Genomic DNA, 22,576 nt, shown 5'->3' with positions numbered 1-22,576 from the left:
TATAATAAAGTTTTACTCTCCGTTTTTGTGCACTGTCTATATATATCTTACTTGTTAATTAGGTTTTTACAGAGTTCAAGAAATGATTGGTTATTAGATTTGTCCAGAATATTATGTTAAAAGGCCAGATGACACTTTTATTGTTAGCTACTCATTATTTATAATTATATGAACACTGCTGTATACCAGCTCTTTTACCAGCTAATTCAGAAGTGACAAAGCCTCTTGGCTATAAGAGGTGAAACGTCTTCTAACTTTAAAAACTAAGTCCAGATGACAGCCCCTAAACCTACTACTATGGAGGTCATTGTGATGTACAAGAAACCAGAGTTAAGATATTTTGTGCTTTGTGGCAGTCATAAACATAAAATGCAGCAATCACAACACAAAATAGAAATTAAAATGTACAAATCAACAAAAAAAAAAAAAAACTAGCAAAAAGGTTTAAATTAATCATAGTTGTCACAGTCAGTGGGTTTCCTTTTATTGTTGTTTTTTTTTTTTTTTTTGTGCAGGTTGGCTCCTAGAGGGCTCCGCCCCTTCTCCTGTCTTACCTAAAATGTGCACAGCTGCTAGCATTTTAGTTAATTAGTTTGTTCTATTTAAGCTCACCTGCTTCTGTTCTCTGTGTTGCAGTAGAGTTTTCTGTTGGTTCCCATGTTCTTGGCTTGGCTAAAACATGTCTTCATATGTTTGGAGTGGAACCTTTGGCTGAATTAAATCATTCGCCTCACTCCACTTGCTTCTTAATTCCTGCATTTGGATCATCCCGTTTCCTCATAACAATGGTAATCATGAACATTAAGTGTCTCAGCTCTTTGAACCTGTTCTGGTTTCTTCAGTCAGTATTGATCCTGTCTTCCCCAAAACAGGATCGTTACTCCAAAACGGCAATGGTCCTGTTTTGGAGAAGATTTTCTCAGTTCTTCAAATTAAACATTTTCAAGCATTACCTTAGTTTAATCATTTAGGATCGAAAGGAAACAGGGTGTTTATTTGTTAAGGAAAGTTTTGTAATATTTGTAACCGGCTCTAATTATTACAGAAGAAGCTAAATAATGAAAGTAAAAATAATTTCTAGTCTGTTATTTTAGATTTGGATTTTCAAATTATTTAATTTCTTTAAAAAATGTTTAAGAAATATTTTTTGCTTAAGTGTGAAAAAACAAACTAAGCGTGCCAAAACCGGTCAAATTCGTAAGTTAATTGGAATCTCACTACTTGAGATTGTAAAATTCTTAAATATTCTGTCTGAGTTGGTCAAAGAGAAAATTAAAAAAAAAAATTAAAGCTTTAAACGATTTTTGATTGTTTTTGATGACGTCATAGCCTTACAAAATAATAAATATTCTATTATAACCACAGTGTCCCTGTTTTCCCAGCAGTTTTAAAAATAAAAGAAATCTTCAACTCCAGGACTTGCCATGAGTTGCAGCCGACATACTGTATGCAACCTGTATCTAGTGGGCAGTGGTTTACACCAAGCCATACATAAATTATAGTGTGCCCAATCATAGTCTTTGTGAAACATCACATAATCTTGCTTATTAAAATGTAAGTGGTGCATTTGATCCTTATAACCTTGTGAGTTTAGGTCGTCCCCTCTGCTGAGAAGGTCACAGCTTCTGCACTCCTGTGTCACAACATGCATGCTAAAATACAGAATTTCCAATAGCAGGAAGAGCTCCATGCTGAACTTTAACTGATTTGTTACTTTAAATTGGAGAACTGTTTAAGAAATGTAGTCAAATTTATTTCAAAGTTTGTTTTTTTACACATTCTGTCTTTTTATAATTGATGTAGGATATTTTTTGTATTATTTAGATATTTTATCTGACCTTGTTTTTGTTTTTATTACTCACAGGTGTGATGAGGATCTGCCCTTCATAGAGTCGTTGTTTTATAGTTTGGCTTTATTTGCATTACTGTGAACAACAGTAATGAACGTCACAATCTTTCGCTATCACCCTTAGTTGAGAAGATGCTACCAAACTGTATTTTTCAGCAAAATGGTTTAATATTATGGCGTTTTTTGACAGACGTTTGCGAAAATAGCACGTCACAGTCCAAGCAGGCTTCTATAATGTCATATTCCAAAATTAAAGAGTTGCAGCTTCCAGCATTACCAGAGCAAAAGAATAAAAATAATGGAAAAAATATCTCAAATGACAATGACTAAACATAGGTGTGTAAACTCCAGCAGAGCAGAGAAAATCTGGCATTGGCCTGCAGGCTCCGTGAAGAAGAGTCCATCCGCTAGATTGAAATGGATCACAGGTGCGCTTCAGCCAGGTGGAGACAATCATGATCTAAACATTCACTCTGGCCCACACAAACATGCAGCCAAACACACACACAGAAGCAACAAGGGCGGCTGTTGCTGAGGAGCTGGTTGAGTTGGTGGTTTAATTGCTGATATTCACCATCAAATGTCTTTGGACAGAATTTGTCACCTGATGTTAAAATATGACTGACTTTTTGAGTCCCTTTGGATACATTCTGGACATTAATCTCCTAAAAGTAAAATTGTAAAAAAAAAAAAGACTAGTTCGTAAAATATATTCCATGCATCAATGTTGTAAATTATTTATCAAACTTAATTTTTATGGTTAAAGCTAAGATGGGACATCATGGTACTCTGACAGTTGTTATTGTCATAATAATATGTATGGTACATGTTTCCAAATTACTTGGTTAGCCTAAAAAATGTGCACTCCTGAATCTCACCGTTAGGTTACAGGTTGAAGTCCACTAAAATATACTAATGTGAAAGCACCTAAGATGTATGTTGTTTTAGACCTTAACTGCAGAAATCATTCTGCAACCACACCATGTTTTTTTTTCCTGTTAACGACATTTTATTTAAGGTGTTTTCTTCACCTTTCAAGTGTGTCTATCTTGTTTTTGCAGCCACTAACCTGTTTCCTCGCCCTCTGTCTTAGGCCCTTCTCTTAGCACGCCATTTGTTCCGTGCCATTCCGATAACCCAACAGGGGGTTAATTGCTTGCTGCCCCTGGCTTTAGTCAAAAACTTCTTTTAACCCCCTTTTTTGTGCATACCACTTTCCTTTTTGAATTTTATATTTGTCCACCTGCTTCATTTTACTTCACTGCTGCATTAAATAACTTATTTCTTTTGTCTCTGAACAGTTGTTGTTTCCTCCACTTCCTCTTTCCTCAACCCTGCATTTTTTTTAACCCACACTTGTCTTACAGCAGCTGTTTCAGTGTTTTTTTTCCACATTTGTTTGTCTCGTTCCTGTTCTGCTGGAGGTTTGCTCTTAAATCTTTCATTCAGAGGGAGGAGAGTTTTCCTCACTGATGTTGCTTTTGCTCAGTATGTGGATTACCATAAAATCCTTTGACTTAGTTTGTCACAAATACACTTAAGATATGTTATACTATATTATCACTTGAGATATTATACATTTAAGACAATCTAGCCTAATGAAATGATGTAGACTTCTTTGGACAATATCATTCAAAGTTATTAAAGCTCAGGGTTGATGTTTGTTTTTGTATGGCACTGAGACAACCTTGGGTATGATCTTGAACTTTACAAATGTACTGATCTGAATAAGATTCACTCTTACATCATCACAATAGTTTCACACGATTGCTTGCTACAAGATTGTGTTGTCAAGCAAGGTCAAGCAGACTCTCAACTTTAGCAACAAATCAAACAGATCCCTTTTGTTCTCACATTTGGGATGTAGCTGTCATTAGCTGTCGTGGTTAGAATGTCCTTATATTGTCAAATTTTTGTAAGTTTTATAACCGACAGAACTGGTAATTGACTTCATAAAGTTCTCAGTCATAGCTTGAGCTCACGACCATCAACCTTCTCAGCTGTTCTGTTTTTGGCACTATTGCACACCTCTGAAGGCAGGCCAGGCAATCTGTGCATGAGAACAGCAGCGCAGTAATCACAGCAACCAAATAATCTGTATCTTTGGATGAACTACAGTCTGGTATAAATGTGGTGTGCGCTGTGAGGCGGCCCTTAGAAACTCTGCATGTCCTTGTTGATTCTTGTTTTGTTTCCTCCTGACATTTTTATTGCCTCATAAACACTTTTATAATGCATAAAACGAAAATAATATGTATTTTTAATCATTTGGTTTTTTGTTTTACTGGTCTACAATTGCTATCACTCAAACATATTTTTTTAAAATGAAAACTGAATTGCTGTAATTTTTGCGTGTTTGATTTTCAGCTTTTTCAAATCAGTTCAATAGTTGATGTTGCAAATGAGTATACCTAAACCTCTCCTTTTTCTTAAAACATTTATCATGAGTCAGTGGAAGTTTTATGAACTTCCACTGACTCATGACGTTTGTGTCTCTTTAAATATTTTGTATGATTGTCTATTTTGTATTTTCAGATTGTCTAGATAATGGTGGAATTGTGGTTCTCTGGGGGCATTAACATCTGCTGCAGGACTCCTTGTTTTTGCGGCTGTAGTTCTTTATGATTATGACAAGTTGCTGAAGGGTTCTTATGCTGCATAATGACTTTGGCACCAATTAGAAACGTCCCTGATGGTAGCATGATTAATAACAACCTACAAATCTACAGCACAGCGGCTAAACACTAAACACTGCCCTGTGCTGTTAGTTGGCCAAAGAGCCTGAAAGCAAAGAAATGTGATTCAGCAAAAAAATAGTCTGCCAAGATGACCAACATTTTTCTGAGAATCCTTTGTCTAAAGAACTTTTTGTGTATTACATAAAACGTTTCAAGTCTGATTTCATCTTTAAGTTTTAGAAGTTTTGTGAAAAGGATGTAAAGAAAAACTGTTATATATATATACCTTGTTATAGTTTTTCCCACAATATAATCAGGTATATTAAATATATAGCATACCAATTTAATCAAAAATATCATTGTAAAACGCAGGGCAGAATGATGGTGGAGTGGTTAGCACTCTCATCTCACAGCAAAAATGCCCTAGTTCAAATCCTGGCTGGGTAATTTCTGAACTTGCATGTGTGGGCTCCCTCCTCTTGCCTTGTATAGTCCAAAAACACACTTCATGGGTCAATTGGTGGTTCTAAATTGTCTCTTAGTGTGTGTGTGTGGATTTTTGCCTCTAATTTTTCCCAAAATGGACTGATACACTGTCTATGGTGTACCATCCATCAGTAGCTGAGTTGGATCTAGCAACGTCATGAACCTGAAAGAAATTAGACGGGTTTAAAAAAATGGATGGATGGATGGATTTTTGTAAAATGTGGTTATCCTTCTGTTACAACAATCATAGCTAAGACACTGAGCCCCACTTTGCCTCTGGTGGAAGGTTGTGGCAAGTTCGGCAACGGCATCAGTGTTTGAATGTGTGTGTAAACGGGACTGTGACTGTAATGCACTTTGTGCCTTCATAGAAGGTAGAAAAGCGCTATACAAGTATACGTCTATTTACCATTTCTAAGAGTACTTGATTTTATTTCTTGTAGCTTGGGTTTGCAGGTTTGTGCCAGACTGAAGCGTTACGTTGAAAGGGTTAAAATATTTATATATTTGCAGTCTTTTTATATAATAAAACTCAGATAAGAAAGCTGGACCCTCCTATTGGAGAAATTAAAAGCAGTCTCTTTACAGCCCCCTTTGTGTTGCTTTGCTGTTACCAAAGACCTCAAAATCCCTCTGTCTGGTGTTTATCATATGTAAATAAACATTCAAAATCATCACTTCATCCATTTGATTTTGCACTTCTTACTTGATTCAGCTACATTCATTCCTTTTCCAGCTCATTTCTTTCAGGAAACAGCTGTTCAGGCCGCTGCTTGTTAACACCTTAATCTAAAAAAAGCTTTCAAGTCTGCACACTGCTTTTTTGGGTGTATTTTTAGTGTTGGTGTCTGACAGAGAGTGCAAAGAATCATTGGGGTTAGTGCAAGAAATAGAGAAGGAGAGGGCAGAAGATTTTCATAGTGCCACTTTCAGTCTGGGTGGGTGTGCCTATGAAGCTGAAAAATAGTTTACATTAGGATAGAAATGCAGGAATACTAACTAGTGATTCTGATCTTAGCCCAAATTTTTTTTTTTTTTGTCAAGAAAATCCCCAAGTAGCTGCCTTGCAATTTCACAGTGATTGGACAAAGAGCGAAAAAAAGGGCGAGAGTAGAAACTGGCTGAAGGATCACATTGAATTAAAGCTACAAGTAGCATTTAGCGGGCCCGAGCACGTGCCACCGCCTGGCACGAGCGACCGCCCCGTGAGCAACTCCCTGCTCGAGCCATTCTCGTCGTTTTTTCTTGTCCATTCTGGAGCTCCAAGCTAATGTTAATATGACAGCAGCCTGTGTGTGGGGGGGGGGGGGGGGGGACTATAATCTGTTGCCTTAAAGGACAAAGACTTTTGCATATAGCATGAAAAAAATTCTTAAATCTAAGCCTCGTTTAGACCTGCTCATTTTCTCATCAAGTAGAAGAAGGTTTTTATCAGATTAAGAAACAAGCAATGATGATAATTGCTATCACTGTCCCTAAGGATGAGAACAATAGAACTCATTCAATTTTCACTACAATGTCTAGATGAGTGTCAGCTATGTCTGATAACTTGGCCAATTAGCTGGACCGGGATCTTACAACGTGCAGGTGGTTTAACGTCCAGTGTGATGAGTCTGTGGACGGCAACAGTACAGCATAGCTTTTGGTTTCCACAAGAGAAGAATTCCTGACACATCTGCCCTAACAGACAACTACAAGAGGAGTTGAAATGTATAACATCGTGAAGGAGTTTTTGTGCAGAAAAAGGTACCATTAGAAAAGCTGGTAGCCATACCTGCAGACGGGGCTCCTGCTATGATTGACCGACAAACAGGTTTCATCACTCACTGTAAAGCTGACCAAGACTTTCCAAAATGTCTGCATTACTGCTGCGTCATTCACCAGTAGGCCTTATGTGCAGAAGTGATTGGCTCTGGACACATAATGACTCCTATTGTGAAAATCATAAAAAACCTCAGCTGCAAAGCAAAACAGAACAGGATTTTTAAGGTGCTATTGGTGGAGATATCTGCTGAATATGGTGAATCTGAACTTGTATTCTTGACTGACATTACTGGAAAACTAAACCACTTGATCTGCGAGCTGCAAGACATTGGTAAAACTATATTTTTTTATTGACCAGCCTGCCTGAGCCAGTGTTTTTCTTGTGGGGATCTTTTCTGCCAGGGCTTGCCAGCTTGGTCAGTGGATGTTGCTGCAGTTGTCTCCCTTGCTGGGACAGCTGGAGTTAAACACAGCAGCCTCACGGCTGTGAAGTGGACCCCGTTGCTGTCCCAGTCTGGATGGGCACTGTGGTGATGTTCCAATGTTCAGGCTGGCTCCTGGTATGAAGAGATTCCCAAGTACCATTTCCTAACCGCAGAGCCAAGGATGTGTTTACATGTTTAGGTCAAAAATGTGATGAACAGCTTCATGTTGTCTATTGATGTAAGTTTAAACCTAAACATGTTTCCCTGTTACTAATCCAGTTGATATGGTTCTCCACCTGTGTCTAGGTGATAGAAAAGCATTTTTTTATATTTAGAGCTCCAAGCAAACAAACAGTTGTCTATATAAGAGCTTTTACAATTGTGGACTTTTAGCAGGTCTCTGAATACATGTGACCAATGTATAATGGATTTTCACAGACTTTGTGTAAAACTGAAGGTGACAGAGACTTAGAGAAATGGCTACATTGCTCTGGACTTCTTTGTTTCATCCACAGAAGAGTAAAATATGTGATTGATTTTGAAAAGCTGCTGAAAAATGTATCTTTTTAAAATTGCAATTTCTAATTTGGGTTTTACATTTTGTGTTCCATTTTTTGTGATTGTATTAGAAAGATTTGTTATTTATTTGGTGTTTAAAGGTGGTACATAATGTATATACACAATCTTCTTAGAGACATTTGCTATATGTTGTGTTTGTTGTCGTTGTAGTTTAATTTCTTTGGATGTATTGAAAGGAAATGAAAAGAAGTTGCAGCATTGATTAAAAAAGCATAAAAGAGACATTTACTGTCTGATGTTACATCTGTAGGAGTGTACTGAGACTGGGTTTTGTTTTGGAGCACATTCATATATTTTGTTTGTAAAAAAAAAAAAAAGATAAAATATAAAGTTAATTGTATTTTGGATGAATATAAAAGCAATGATTAGTGCTAAGGATGTATAAAAGACAAACAAAACAAAGGAAATTGCTGTATTTTAGTGTTGAACTAGGCTTTCTAACTGTTCTACTTTCTGTCTGCCACTCCTGGCTAATTTACATGTGAGCACACAGCCGGGGGGGGGGGGGGGGGGGGCTAACTCCACTCCTGCAGCAGGGGAGACTGATGAAAAGCTTGAGGATGTAAGATTGAATAAATAAAATCCTAGAGTTGACCAGTTCATTTTATAAATGTAAATATTTTTTATTTTGGTGCTGATAAACTAAACAGATGTTATGATAAAAATATTTGCTTGAGTCAAAATGTCCAAAAATTTGCTTTCAGCACAATAGGGTGATTAAGGTGGTTAAATGTTTCTCGTACGTATAGTGCTGCTTTTCAAACGTGGAGCTTTGTAAGACGCATCTAATTCTGAAATCTCAGCTTCCTGAGACAAACGGCTGATTTCCTATGAAGCTTGATTATATGATCATGCTTCATGATCTTTTATGAACATATATAGCTCGTCCAAAATTGTCATATCCATGGGTTCAGAATGGAAGTTTCATCAAATCTATTTAATTTCAGTGAGATCAGACAAAGAATGTGAACGTGAGAGCAACATTTGTGCATGGCGAGATACCCAACTTCGCCGCTCTGTCACGACCACACCCCCGCGTTGAAAGATTTGTTTTTCATCAGAGTAAACTTCAATGGTTTTTCAACAGGTGGACATCATTTTGAGGTGTGTCGGCTCATCCTACTTGGAGCAGTGATGCTCCAAGTAAAACATGTCATTTCCTGTTGCCAACAGGTGGCGCTACACCTGTTTCGGATTTTTCCACTGCAGATGTGTTCAAAGTCAGACTACAATCATGCACGACAAATTTGGATCAGATTAGATTATTTATGGCTGAGTAATGGCCATTTTTCTTTTCATGGCGTGATTTCGAAACGACCTCAAATTTTGACGCGCCGCCACGGTCACAAACAACCGTAAAAACTTAAAAGCTTCGCAATTTAAGATTGGACATGTGTTTAGTTTACAAAACCAAAGTTTGGAGTCATTGTTCAAAAATCTCTAGGAGGAGTTCGTTCTAGAACGAGGCCTGCAAAGGACCAAAATAGAGCAAAACTGACATATTGACACCAATATAGCAGACTTCCTGTGCGACTGACAGCTTGGTCCCAAGAGACTTTTTTGTAGGTTTCCATCTGATGAACATGTCCTGTAAATATCAAGCTTGTATGTTAAAGAACATGGCGGGGCTCTCAAAAACAAACATGGTAGGTGGCGCTATTGAGCCGTTTTTTGTTCACCCATGCAAGTGCTGTGTATCTAAGTTGGATATATGTAAGAGGCCTCTCATTCTGAAATCTCAGCCTCGTGATACAAACGGCTGATTTTTTATGAATTTTTAATTATCTGACTGCAACGCAATCAACCACTTCCTGTTTGGTGGTGGCTTGCGCAGGCACCGTCAGGTGTACACCCATGAAACTTTAGACGATGAGAGAAGACCCTTTTGAGTATCTCCTGTTGTAATTTTATGAATGTCGGACAAAGCACAGAGAAAAGATAGGTCAGAATGTGACATAAAATGTATTTGTCAATATCTAGGTGGCGCTATGGAGCTCGTCCAAGATTGTCATATCCATGGGTTCAGAATGGAAGCCTCATCACCTCTATTGAATTTCAGTGAGATTGGACAAGGAATGTGCACGTGAGAGCAACTTTTGTGTGCATGGCGAGACGCCCAACTTCGCCGCTCTGTCACGACCACACCCCCGCATTGAAAGTTATGGCTTTTTATCAGAGTAAACATCAATGGCTTTTCAACAGGTGGACATCATTTTGAGGTGTGTCGGCTCATCCTACTTGGAGCGGTGATGCTCCAAGTAAAACATGTCATTTCCTTTTGCCAGCAGGTGGCGCTACACCTGTTCTGGATTTTTCCACTTCTGATGTGGTCAGGGTCAGACTACAATCATTCATATCAATTTTGGATCAGATTGGATTTTGCATGGCTGAGTAATGGCCATTTTTCTTTTCATGGCGTGTTTTCAAAATGACCTCCATTTTCGACGCGCTGCCACGGTCACAAACAACCGTAAAAACGTAAAAGCTTCGCAATTTAACATCGGACATGTGTTTAGTTTACAAAACCAAAGTTTGGAGTCATTATTCACAAATCTCTAGGAGGAGTTCGCTCTAGAGTGAGGCCTGCAAATGTCCAAAATGAAGCAAAAATGACATATTGACCTCAATATATCAGACTTCCTGTGCGAGTGACAGGTGGGTCCTTTCAGACTTTTTTGTAGGTCTCCATCTGAAGAACATGCCCTGTAAAAATCAAGCTTGTACGTTAAAGCGTATGCGGGGCGTCGGGACAAAAGTCACTGTAGGTGGCGCTATCAAGCCGTTTTTCTGCGCCCATGCCAATCTCCTATAAAATACGAAATTTTTCGCGACTCCTGATGTGTGTGCCAAATTTGGTGAGTTTTGGGGTATGTTAAAGGCCTCAAAAAGGCGACTCTTCCGGTAGAATAATAATAATTAAAGCTACAAGTAGCATTTAGCGGGCCCGAGCACGTGCGACCGCCTGGCACGAGCGACCGCCCCGTGAGCAACGCCCTGCTCGAGCCATTCTCGTCGTTCTTTCTTGTCCATTCTGGAGCTCCAAGCTAATGTTAATATGACAACAGCCTGTGGGGGGTGGGGGGGGGACTGTAATCTGTTGCCTTAAGGGACAAAGACTTTTGCATATAGCATGAAAAAAATTCTTAAATCTAAGCCTCGTTTAGACCTGCTCATTTTCTCATTAAGGAGAAGAAGGTTTTTTATCAGATTAAGAAACAATTAATGATGATAATTGCTATTACTGTTCCTAAGAATGAGAAGAATAGAACTCATTCAATTTCCACTACAATGTCAGAGTGTTAGCTATGTCTGATAACTTGGCGAATTAGCTGGACCGGGATCTTGCAAAGTGCAGGTGGTTAACGTCCAGTGTGATGAGTCTGTGGACGGCAACAGTACAGCATAGCTTTTGGTTTCCACAAGAGAAGAATTCCTGACACATCTGCCCTAACAGACAACTACAAGAGGAGTTGAAATGTATAACACGGTGAAGGAGTTTTTGTGCAGAAAAAGGTACCATTAGAAAAGCTGGAAGCCATATCAGCAGACGGGGCTCCTGCTATGATTGACCGACAAACAGATTTCATAACTAACTGTAAAGCTGACCAAGACTTTCCAAAATGTCTGCATTACTGCTGCTTCTTTCACCAGTAGGCCTTATGTGCAGAAGTGATTGGCTCTGGACACATAATGACTCCTATTGTGAAAATCATAAAAAAAACCTCAGCTGCAAAGCAAAACAGCACAGGGTTTTTAAGGTGCTATTGGTGGAGATATCTGCTGAATATGGTGAATATGAATATGGTGAATCTGAACTTGTATTCTTGACTGACATTACTGGAAAACTAAACCACTTGATCTGCGAGCTGCAAGACATTGGCAAAACTATATTTTTTTATTGACCAGCCTGCCTGAGCCAGTGTTTTTCTTGTGGGGATCTTTTCTGCCAGAGCTTGGTCAGTGGATGTTGCTGCAGTTGTCTCCCTTGCTGGGACAGCTGGAGTTAAACATAGCAGCCTCACGGCTGTGAAGTGGACCCCGTTGCTGTCCCAGTCTGGATGGGCACTGTGGTAATGTTCCAATGTTCAGGCTGGCTCCTGGTATGAGGAGATTCCCAATTACCATTTCCTAACCGCAGAGCCAAGGATGTGTTTACATGTTTAGGTCAAAAATGTGATGGACAGCTTCATGTTTTCTATTGATGTAAGTTTACACCTAAACATGCCATCCTGTTACTAATCCAGTTGATGTGGTTCTCCATCTGTGTCTAGGTGATAGAAAAGCATTTTTTTATATTTAGAGCTCTAAGCAAACAAACAGTTGTCTATATAAAAGAGCTTTTACAATTGTGCACTTTTAGCAGGACTTTGAGTACATGTGACCAATGTATAATGGATTTTTACAGACTTTGTTTAAAACTGAAGGTGACAGAGACTTTGGAGAAGTGGCTACATTGTTCTGGACTTCTTTGTTTCATCCACAGAAGAGTAAAATATGTGATTGATTTTGAAAAGCTGCTGAAAAATGTATCTTTTTGAAAATTGCAATTCTAATTTAGGTTTTACATTTTGTGTTCCATTTTTTGTGATTTTATTAGAAAGATTTGTGTTTTATTTGGTGTTTAAAGGTGGTACATATTGTATATACACAATCTTCTTAGAGACATTTGCTATATGTTGTGTTTGTTGTCATTGTAGTTTAATTTTATTGGATGTATTGAAAGGAAATGAAAAGAAGTTGCAGCATTGATTAAAAAAGCATAAAAGAGACATTTACTGTCTGATGTTACATCTGTAGGAGTGTACTGAGGCTGGGTTTGTTTTGGAGCACATTCATATGTTTTGTTTGTAAAAAAAAAAAAAAGATAAAATATAAAGTTAATTGTATTTTGGATGAATAAAAAAGCAATGATTAGTGCTAAGGATGTATAAAAGACAAACAAAACAAAGGAAATTGCTGTATTTTAGTGTTGAACTAGGCTTTCTAACTGTTTTACTTTCTGTCTGCCACTCCTGGCTAATTTACATGTGAGCACACAGCCGGGGGGTGGGGGGGGGGCTAACTCCACTCCTGCAGCAGGGGAGACTGATGAAAAGCTTGAGGATGTAAGATTGAAGTTGACCAGTTCCTTTTTCTAAATGTAAATATTTTTTATTTTGGTGCTGATAAACTAAACAGAAGTTATGATAAAAATATTTGCTTGAGTCAAAATGTCCAAAAATTTGCTTTTAGCACAATAGGGTGATTAAGGTGGGTAAATGTTTCTCGTACGTATAGTGCTGCTTTTCAAACGTGGAGCTTTGTAAGACGCATCTAATTCTGAAATCTCAGCTTCCTGAGACAAAGGGCTGATTTCCTATGAAGCTTGATTATATGACTGCAACGGAATCGACCACTTCCTGTTTGGCAGTGCCTTACGCAGGCACCGTCAGATGTACAGCCATGAAACTTGAGATGATGAGAGAAGAGCCTTCTGAGTATCTCCAGTTTTAATTTCATGCACATCGGAAAAAGCACATAGAAAATACAGGGGAGAATGTGCCCTATGCAATAACTAGGTGGCGCTATAGAGCTCGTCCAAAGTTGTCATATCCATTGGTTCAGAATGGAAGCCTCATCATATCCATTGAATTTCAGTGAGATTGGACAAGGAATGTGCACGTGAGAGCAACTTTTATGTGCATGGCGAGACGCCCAACTTTGCCGCTCTGTCACGACCACACACCCGCATTGAAAGTTATGGCTTTTTATCAGAGTAAACTTCAATGGCTTTTTAACAGGTGGACATCATTTTGAGGTGTGTCGGCTCATCCTACTTGGAGCAGTGATGCTCCAAGTAAAACATGTCATTTCCTGTTGCCAGCAGGTGGCGCTACACCTTTTCCAGATTTTTCCACTGCAGATTTGTTCAAAGTCAGACTACAATCATGCACATCAATTTTTGTTCAGATTAGATTATGCATGGCTGAGTAATGGCCATTTTTCTTTTCATGGCGTGTTTTCGAAACGACCTCCAATTTTGACGTGCCGCCACGGTCACAAACAACCGTAAAAACTTAAAAGCTTCGCAATTTAACATCGGACATGTGTTTAGTTTACAAAACCAATGTTTGGAGTCATTATTCACAAATCTCTAGGAGGAGTTCGTTCTAGAATGAGGCCTGCAAATGACCAAAATACAGCAAAAACGACATATTGACACCAATATAGCAGACTTCCTGTTCAACTGACAGCTTGGTACCAAGAGACTTTTTTGTAGGTTTTCATTTGATGAACATGTCCTGTGAAAAATCAAGCTTGTATGTTAAAGAACATGGCGGAGCTTGCGAAAACAAACATTTTAGGTGGCGCTATTGAGCTGTTTTTGTGCACCCGTGGGAGTGCTGTATATCTAAGTTGGAGATATGTATGGGGGAATCTCATTCTGAAATCTCAGCCTTGTGATACAAACGGCTGATTTTTTATGAATTTTTAATTATCTGACTGCAACGCAATCAACCACTTCCTGTTTGGCGGTGGCTTGCACAGGCACCGTCAGGTGTACACCCATGAAACTTTAAACGATGACAGAAAACCCTTGTGAGTATCTCCTGTTGAAATTTTATGAACATCGGACAAAGCACAGAGAAAAGATAGGTCAGAATGTGACAAAAAATGGATTTGTCACTATCTAGGTGGCGCTATGGAGCTCGTCCAAGATTGTCATATCCATTGGTTCAGAATGGAAGCTTCATCATATCAATTGATTTTCAGTGAGATTGGACAAGGAATGTGCACGTGAGAGCAACTTTTGTGTGCACGGCGAGACGCCCAACTTCGCCGCTCTGTCACGACCACACCCCCGCATTGAAAGTTATGGCTTTTTATCAGAGTAAACTTCAATGGCTTTTCAACAGGTGGACATCATTTTGAGGTGTGTCGGCTCATCCTACTTGGAGCAGTGATGCTCCAAGTCTAACATGTCATTTCCTCTTGCCAGCAGGTGGCGCTACACTTTTTCCAGATTCTTTCACTGCAGATGTGTTCAGAGTCAGACTACAATCATGCATATCAATTTTGGATCAGATTGGATTATGCATGGCTGAGTAATGGCCATTTTTCTTTTCATGGCGTGTTTTCGAAACAACGTCGAATTTCTATGCGCCGCCACGGTCACAAACAACCGTAAAAACTTAAAAGCTTCGCAATTTAACATCGGACATGTGTCTAGTTTACAAAACCAAAGTTTGTAGTCATTATTCACAAATCTCTAGGAGGAGTTCGTTCTAGAGCGAGGCCTGCAAATGTCCAAAATAGAGCAAAAATGACATATTGACCTCAATATATCAGACTTCCTGTGCGAGTGACAGGTGGGTCCTTTCAGACTTTTTTGTAAGTCTCCATCTGAAGAACATGCCCTGTAAAAATCAAGCTTGTACGTTAAAGCGTATGCGGGGCGTCGGGACAAACGTCACTGTAGGTGGCGCTATCGAGCTGTTTTTGTGCGCCCATGCCAATCTCCTATAAAATACGAAATTTTTCGCGACTCCTGATGTGTGTGCCAAATTTGGTGAGTTTTGGGGTATGTTAAAGGCCTCAAAAAGGCGACTCTTCCGGTAGAATAATAATAATAATAATAATAAACATTCGAATTACAATAGGGTCCTTGCACTCCGTGCTCGGGCCCTAATAATAATAATTAAAGCTACAAGTAGCATTTAGCGGGCCCGAGCACGTGCGACCGCATGGCACGAGCGACTGCCCCGTGAGCAACGCCCTGCTCGAGCCATTCTCGTCGTTTTTTCTTGTCCATTCTGGAGCTCCAAGCTATTGTTAATACGACAGCAGCCTGGGGGGGGGGGGGGGGGGGGGGGGGGCTGTAATCTGTTGCCTTAAGGGACAAAGACTTTTGCATATAGCATGAAAAAAATTCAAGCAATGATGATAATTGCTATCACTGTCCCTAAGGATGAGAACAATAGAACTCATTCAATTTCCACTACAATGTCTAGATGAGTGTCAGCTATGTCTGATAACTTGGCCAATTAGCTGGACCGGGATCTTGCAAAGTGCAGGTGGTTAACGTCCAGTGTGATGAGTCTGTGGACGGCAACAGTACAGCATAGCTTTTGGTTTCCACAAGAGAAGAACTCCTGACACATCTGCCCTAACAGACAATTACAAGAGGAGTTGAAATGTATAACACGGTGAAGGAGTTTTTGTGCAGAAAAAGGTACAATTAGAAAAGCTGGTAGCAGTGACTGCAGATGGGACTCCTGCTATGATCAATAGACAAACAGGTTTCATCACTCACTGTAAAGCTGACCCAGACTTTCCAAAATGTCTGCATTACTGCTGCGTCATTCACCAGCAGGCCTTATGTGCAGAAGTGATTGGCTCTGGACATATAATGACTCTTATTCTGAAAATCGTAAACAACCTCAGCTGCAAAGCTAAACAGCACAGGATTTTTAAGGTGCTATTGGAGGAGATGTCTGTTGAATATGGTGAATATGAACATTGTGAATCTGAACTTGCATTCTTGACTGACATTACTGGAAAACTAAACCACTTGATCTGCGAGCTGCAAGACAATGGCAAAACTATTTTTTTTTGACCAGCCTGCCTGAGCCAGTGTTTTTCTTGTGGGGATCTTTTCTGCCAGGGCTTGTCAGCTTGGTCAGTGGATGTTGCTGCAGTTGTCTACCTTGCTGGGACAGCTGGAGTTAAACACAGCAGCTCACGGCTCTGAAGTGGACCCCGTTGCTGTCCCAGTCTGGATGGGCACTGTGGCGATGTTCCAATGGCCAGGCTGGCTCCTGGTATAAAGAGATTCCCAAATACCATTTCCTAACCGCAGAGCCAAGGATGTGTTTACATGTTTAGGTCAAAAATGTGATGGACAGCTTCATGTTGTCTAAACATGCCACCCTGTTATTAATCCAGTTGATATGGTTCTCCATCTGTGTCTAGGTGATAGAAAAGCATTTTTTTTATATTTAGAGCTCTAAGCAAACAAACAGTTGTCTATATAAAAGAGCTTTTACAATTGTGCACTTTTAGCAGGTCTCTGAGTTCATGTGACCAATGTATGGTGGATTTTCACAGACCTTGTTTAAAACTGAAGGTGAGAGAGACTTAGAGAAATGGCTTCATTGTTCTGGAGTTCTTTGTTTCATCCACAGAAGAGTAGAATTGGTGATTGATTTTGAAAAGCTGCTGAAAAAAGTATCTTTTTCAAATTGCAATTTCTAACTTGGGTTTTACATTTTGTGTTCCATTTTTTGTGCTTTAATTGGGAAGCATTTGTTATTTGTTTGGTGTTTTTAAGGTTCTGCAAATATACACATCATTTTTTAGAGACATTTGTTATCAGTTGTGTTTGTTGATTTGTAGTTTAATTTCATTGGATGTATAGATGTCGTGTGGGGGGGAGGCTCGAGAGCAGGTAGGACCCAGGCGCAGAGACGGGAGGCAAACGGGTTCAGGGCAAGTGGGTTTATTTAACTAACAAAAAGCGCTGCAGAGCAGGATGACAAAACTAAAAACAAAAACTTACTGTGGCATGGCAAGGGACATGGACGCCAGACAAGAAGACGTGATCAACATGAGCAGAAGTTAATGGACCAGCACAGGAGGAAGGCAGAGACAAGACTTATATACAGACAGGGCAGACAAGACACAGGTGAACACGATTAGGGCAGATGGGGACCAAAGGAAGTAAAACTCAAGAAACATGACAAGACAGGAAACCTTTCAAAATAAAACAGGAAACAGAACCAAACAAGACAGAACAAGAACTAAAGCGAAAAAAAAAGACAAGAAACTGAAACCATGACGATAGAAAGGAAAAGAAGTTCAAACATTGATTATAAAAAAGGATATAAGAGATAAAAAAAAAAGAAAAAGGAAAAGAAAAAAGATAAAATATTGATTTAATTGCATTTTGAATGAATAAAAAACAATGATTAATAGAATCAGAATCAGAATCAGGAATCAGAAAAAGTTTTATTGCCAGGTTCAGTAGAGCGCACTTTACAAAACGAGGAATTTGACTTGGTGTATAGTGCAATTAAGAATAAGTTAAAAATTAAGTTAACAACAACAACACACTATATACAGTAGAGTAAGGTGAATTAAAGTGGGAGCACAGATGGGCTGGGATGGTGGGGCCTGTAAGTGGCACCGACAGTCCTTTGGTGGGCGGGGGGGGAGGGGGGGTCACCTGGGGGAGTTGGGGTTCTGTTCAGCAGGCTGGCTGCAGTGGGGAAGAAGCTGTTCTTGTGGCGCGAGGTCCTGATGGACCGGAGCCTCTTGCCAGAAGGGAGGGGCCGAAAGAGATTATGTCCTGGATGAGAGGGGTTGGCTACAATCCTGGCTGCCCGCCTCCAGGTCCTGGAGATATGCAGCTCCTGGAGAGACGGGAGGTGGCAGCCGATCACCTTCTCTGCTGAGTGGATGACGCGTTGCAGCTTGGCCTTGTCTCTGGCCGTGGCCGCAGCGAACCAGACTGTGATGGAGGACGTGAGGGTGGATTCGATGATGGCGGTGTAAAAGTCTACCAGCATCTTTTCAGGGAGGTGAAACTTCTTCAGCTGCCTCAGGAAGTACATCCTCTGCTGGACCTTCTTAGTGATGGAGCTGATGTTCTGCTCCCACTTGAGGTCCTGGCTGATGATGGTTCCCAGGAAGCAGAAGGACTCCACAGAGGTCACCGGGGAGTCACAGAGGATGACAGGGGGGAGGGGGGCTGGGGCCTTCCTGAAGTCCACTGTCATCTCCACTGTCTTCAGAGCATTAAGCTCCAGGTTGTTAGCGCTGCACTATGACACCAGCCTGGCTATTTCACTCCTGTAGGCCGACTCATCTCCGTCAGACATGAGGCCGATGAGTGTGGTGTCGTCAGCAAACTTCAGGAGTTTGACAGACAGGTGACCAGCTGTGCAGCTGTTTGTCTACAGGGAGAGTAACAGGGGTGAAAGGACACAGCCCTGGGGGGATCCGGTGCTTGTGGTCCGAGTATCTGAGACGAGCTTCCCCAGCCTCACATACTGCTGTCTGTCCGTCAGGAAGTCTGTGATCCACCTGCAGGTGGAGTCAGGCACATTCATCTTGGAGAGTTTTTAATACTAAAGATGTATGAAAGACATACCGAAAAAATATGTCTTTCAGTGTTTAACTGGCTGTCTTTGGATTATGCATGCCTGAGTAATGACCATTCTTACTCCTCATGTCTCTGTTCACTGCTTGCTAATTTACATAGCAGGGGTCCCAGCAGGAGGGGGCGGGGTTGTAACACGACTCCTTCAGCAGAGCCAGGCTGAGAGAGGCTTTGACATGTAAGATGTTAGATGTTAGAATGCCAGATGTTAGAATGACCAGTTCATTTTATATCTATGAAAATATTCAGGGAGCTATGGGACATGTTCAGCTTTAGGTCTGTGAAAATTGGTGTCGATTGTTGAAACATAAGTTACCATAAAAAAAATGTTTGTTTGGAGTCTAGACAGATTTAACACAGGTTTTTGGATGAAAAGGATTTTTTATAAATCATCTGTTACACTTTTAAGTCTGAAAAAAATATGGAAGGCAGCAAACACAGATCCCTACCGTTTTTAATTTTTTTGTGCTGATATTTGAAAGATAAGTTATGCAAAAAAATAGGTGTTTGCAGTTTTGCCTAAAAAGACGTTTTCGGACCTTTTTGGATGTAATGCTCTCTAAGATGTCACCTGTAACTTCAATCATTCTGAATTTTTTTAGGAAGCAGTAGCACATAAATGCCTATGAAAGTTGAATTCTTGGTGCTGATAACCTAAACAGAATTTATGCTAAAAATCTTTGTTCAGTCCAAAATTTCATTAAAAAAATCAAGTGATGAAGTTTCTCGTAGACCCTATAGTGTTACATATCAAAGCTGGAGGTTATTAAAGGCATCTAATTCTGAAATCTCAGCTTCCTGAGACAAACGGCTGATTTATAATAAATTTCTATTATTTGGGTGCACATAATCGACCACTTCCTGTTACGCAGGCACCGTCAGGTGTACACCCATGAAACTTTACATGATGAGAGAGGACCCTTCTGAGTATCTCCAGTTTTAATTTCATGCACATCGGACAAAGCAAAGAGAAAATACAGGGCAGAATGTGCCCAATGCAATAACTAGGTGGCGCTATAGAGCTCGTCCAAGATTGTCATATCCATGGGTTCAGAATAGAAGCTTCATCATATCCATTGAATTTCAGTGAGATTGGACAAGGAATGTGCACGTGAGAGCAACTTTTGTGTGCATAGCGAGATGCCCAACTTTGCCGCTCTGTCACGACCACACCCCCGCATTGAAAGTTATGGTTTTTTGTCAGAGTAAACTTCAATGGCTTTTCAACAGGTGGACGTCATTTTCAGGTGTGTCGGCTCATCCTACTCGGAGCAGTGATGCTCCAAGTAAAACATGTCATTTCCTCTTGCCAGCAGGTGGCGCTACACTTTTTCCAGATTTTTTCACTGCAGATGTGTTCAGAGTCAGACTACAATCATGCACATCAATTTTGGATCAGATTGGATTATGCATGGCTGAGTAATGGCCATTTTTCTTTTCATGGCGTGTTTTCGAAACGACCTCCAATTTTGACGCGCCGCCATGGTCACATACATCCATAAAAACTTAAAAGCTTTGCAATTTAACATCGGACATGTGTCTAGTTTACAAAACCAAAGTTTGGAGTCATTACTCTCAAATCTCTAGGAGGAGTTCGTTCTAGAGCGAGGCCTGCAAATGACCAAAATACAGCAAAAATGACATATTGTCATCAAAATATCAGACTTCCTGTGCGACTGACAGCTTGGTCCCAAGAGACTTTTTTGTAGGTTTCTATCCGATGAACATGCCCTGTTAAAATCAGGTTTGTACTATAAAGCATATGGAGGTGCTCGCGAAAACAAATTTTGCAGGTGGCGCTATCGAGCCATTTTTGTTTACCTATGCCGTTCTCCTATAAAATATGAAATTTTTCGCGACTCCTGATGTGTATACAAAATTTGGTGAGTTTTGGGGTATGTTAAAGGCCTCAAAAAGGCGACGGAAAAGTCGGAAGAATAATAATAATAATAATAATAATAATTAAAGCTACAAGTAGCATTTAGCGGGCCCGAGCACGTGCGACCGCATGGCACGAGCGACTGCCCCGTGAGCAACGCCCTGCTCGAGCCATTCTCGTCGTTTTTTCTTGTCCATTCTGGAGCTCCAAGCTATTGTTAATACGACAGCAGCCTGGGGGGGGGGGGGGGGGGGGCTGTAATCTGTTGCCTTAAGGGACAAAGACTTTTGCATATAGCATGAAAAAAATTCAAGCAATGATGATAATTGCTATCACTGTCCCTAAGGATGAGAACAATAGAACTCATTCAATTTCCACTACAATGTCTAGATGAGTGTCAGCTATGTCTGATAACTTGGCCAATTAGCTGGACCGGGATCTTGCAAAGTGCAGGTGGTTAACGTCCAGTGTGATGAGTCTGTGGACGGCAACAGTACAGCATAGCTTTTGGTTTCCACAAGAGAAGAACTCCTGACACATCTGCCCTAACAGACAATTACAAGAGGAGTTGAAATGTATAACACGGTGAAGGAGTTTTTGTGCAGAAAAAGGTACAATTAGAAAAGCTGGTAGCAGTGACTGCAGATGGGACTCCTGCTATGATCAATAGACAAACAGGTTTCATCACTCACTGTAAAGCTGACCCAGACTTTCCAAAATGTCTGCATTACTGCTGCGTCATTCACCAGCAGGCCTTATGTGCAGAAGTGATTGGCTCTGGACATATAATGACTCTTATTCTGAAAATCGTAAACAACCTCAGCTGCAAAGCTAAACAGCACAGGATTTTTAAGGTGCTATTGGAGGAGATGTCTGTTGAATATGGTGAATATGAACATTGTGAATCTGAACTTGCATTCTTGACTGACATTACTGGAAAACTAAACCACTTGATCTGCGAGCTGCAAGACAATGGCAAAACTATTTTTTTTTGACCAGCCTGCCTGAGCCAGTGTTTTTCTTGTGGGGATCTTTTCTGCCAGGGCTTGTCAGCTTGGTCAGTGGATGTTGCTGCAGTTGTCTCCCTTGCTGGGACAGCTGGAGTTAAACACAGCAGCTCACGGCTCTGAAGTGGACCCCGTTGCTGTCCCAGTCTGGATGGGCACTGTGGCGATGTTCCAATGGCCAGGCTGGCTCCTGGTATAAAGAGATTCCCAAATACCATTTCCTAACCGCAGAGCCAAGGATGTGTTTACATGTTTAGGTCAAAAATGTGATGAACAGCTTCATGTTGTCTAAACATGCCACCCTGTTATTAATCCAGTTGATATGGTTCTCCATCTGTGTCTAGGTGATAGAAAAGCATTTTTTTTTATATTTACAGCTCTAAGCAAACAAACAGTTGTCTATATAAAAGAGCTTTTACAATTGTGCACTTTTAGCAGGTCTCTGAGTTCATGTGACCAATGTATGGTGGATTTTCACAGACCTTGTTTAAAACTGAAGGTGAGAGAGACTTAGAGAAATGGCTTCATTGTTCTGGAGTTCTTTGTTTCATCCACAGAAGAGTAGAATTGGTGATTGATTTTGAAAAGCTGCTGAAAAAAGTATCTTTTCAAATTGCAATTTCTAACTTGGGTTTTACATTTTGTTTTCCATTTTTTGTGCTTTATTTGGGAAGCATTTGTTATTTGTTTGGTGTTTTTAAGGTTCTGCAAATATACACATCATTTTTTAGAGACATTTGTTATCAGTTGTGTTTGTTGATTTGTAGTT

At 40.2% G+C, this 22,576-nt stretch overlaps 1 long non-coding RNA gene across 1 annotated transcript in view; it reads left to right on the top strand.

The window, feature by feature from the left end:
• The first annotated feature begins 463 nt into the window (after positions 1 to 463).
• LOC144990992 (uncharacterized) overlaps positions 464 to 22,576 on the top strand; it is a 37,990-nt gene continuing 15,877 nt past the window's right edge. The window contains exon 1 of the long non-coding RNA XR_013654874.1: positions 464 to 788. This is a non-coding gene — a long non-coding RNA (uncharacterized LOC144990992). The remainder of the gene's footprint in view (positions 789 to 22,576) is intronic.

The sequence above is a fragment of the Oryzias latipes genome, chromosome 3, assembly GCF_053564925.1.
Source record: "Oryzias latipes strain Hd-rR chromosome 3, Olatipes_Hd-rR_3.1".
Taxonomy (NCBI): Eukaryota; Metazoa; Chordata; class Actinopteri; order Beloniformes; family Adrianichthyidae; genus Oryzias; species Oryzias latipes.
This window is presented reverse-complemented; position numbering and strand designations above follow the sequence as displayed.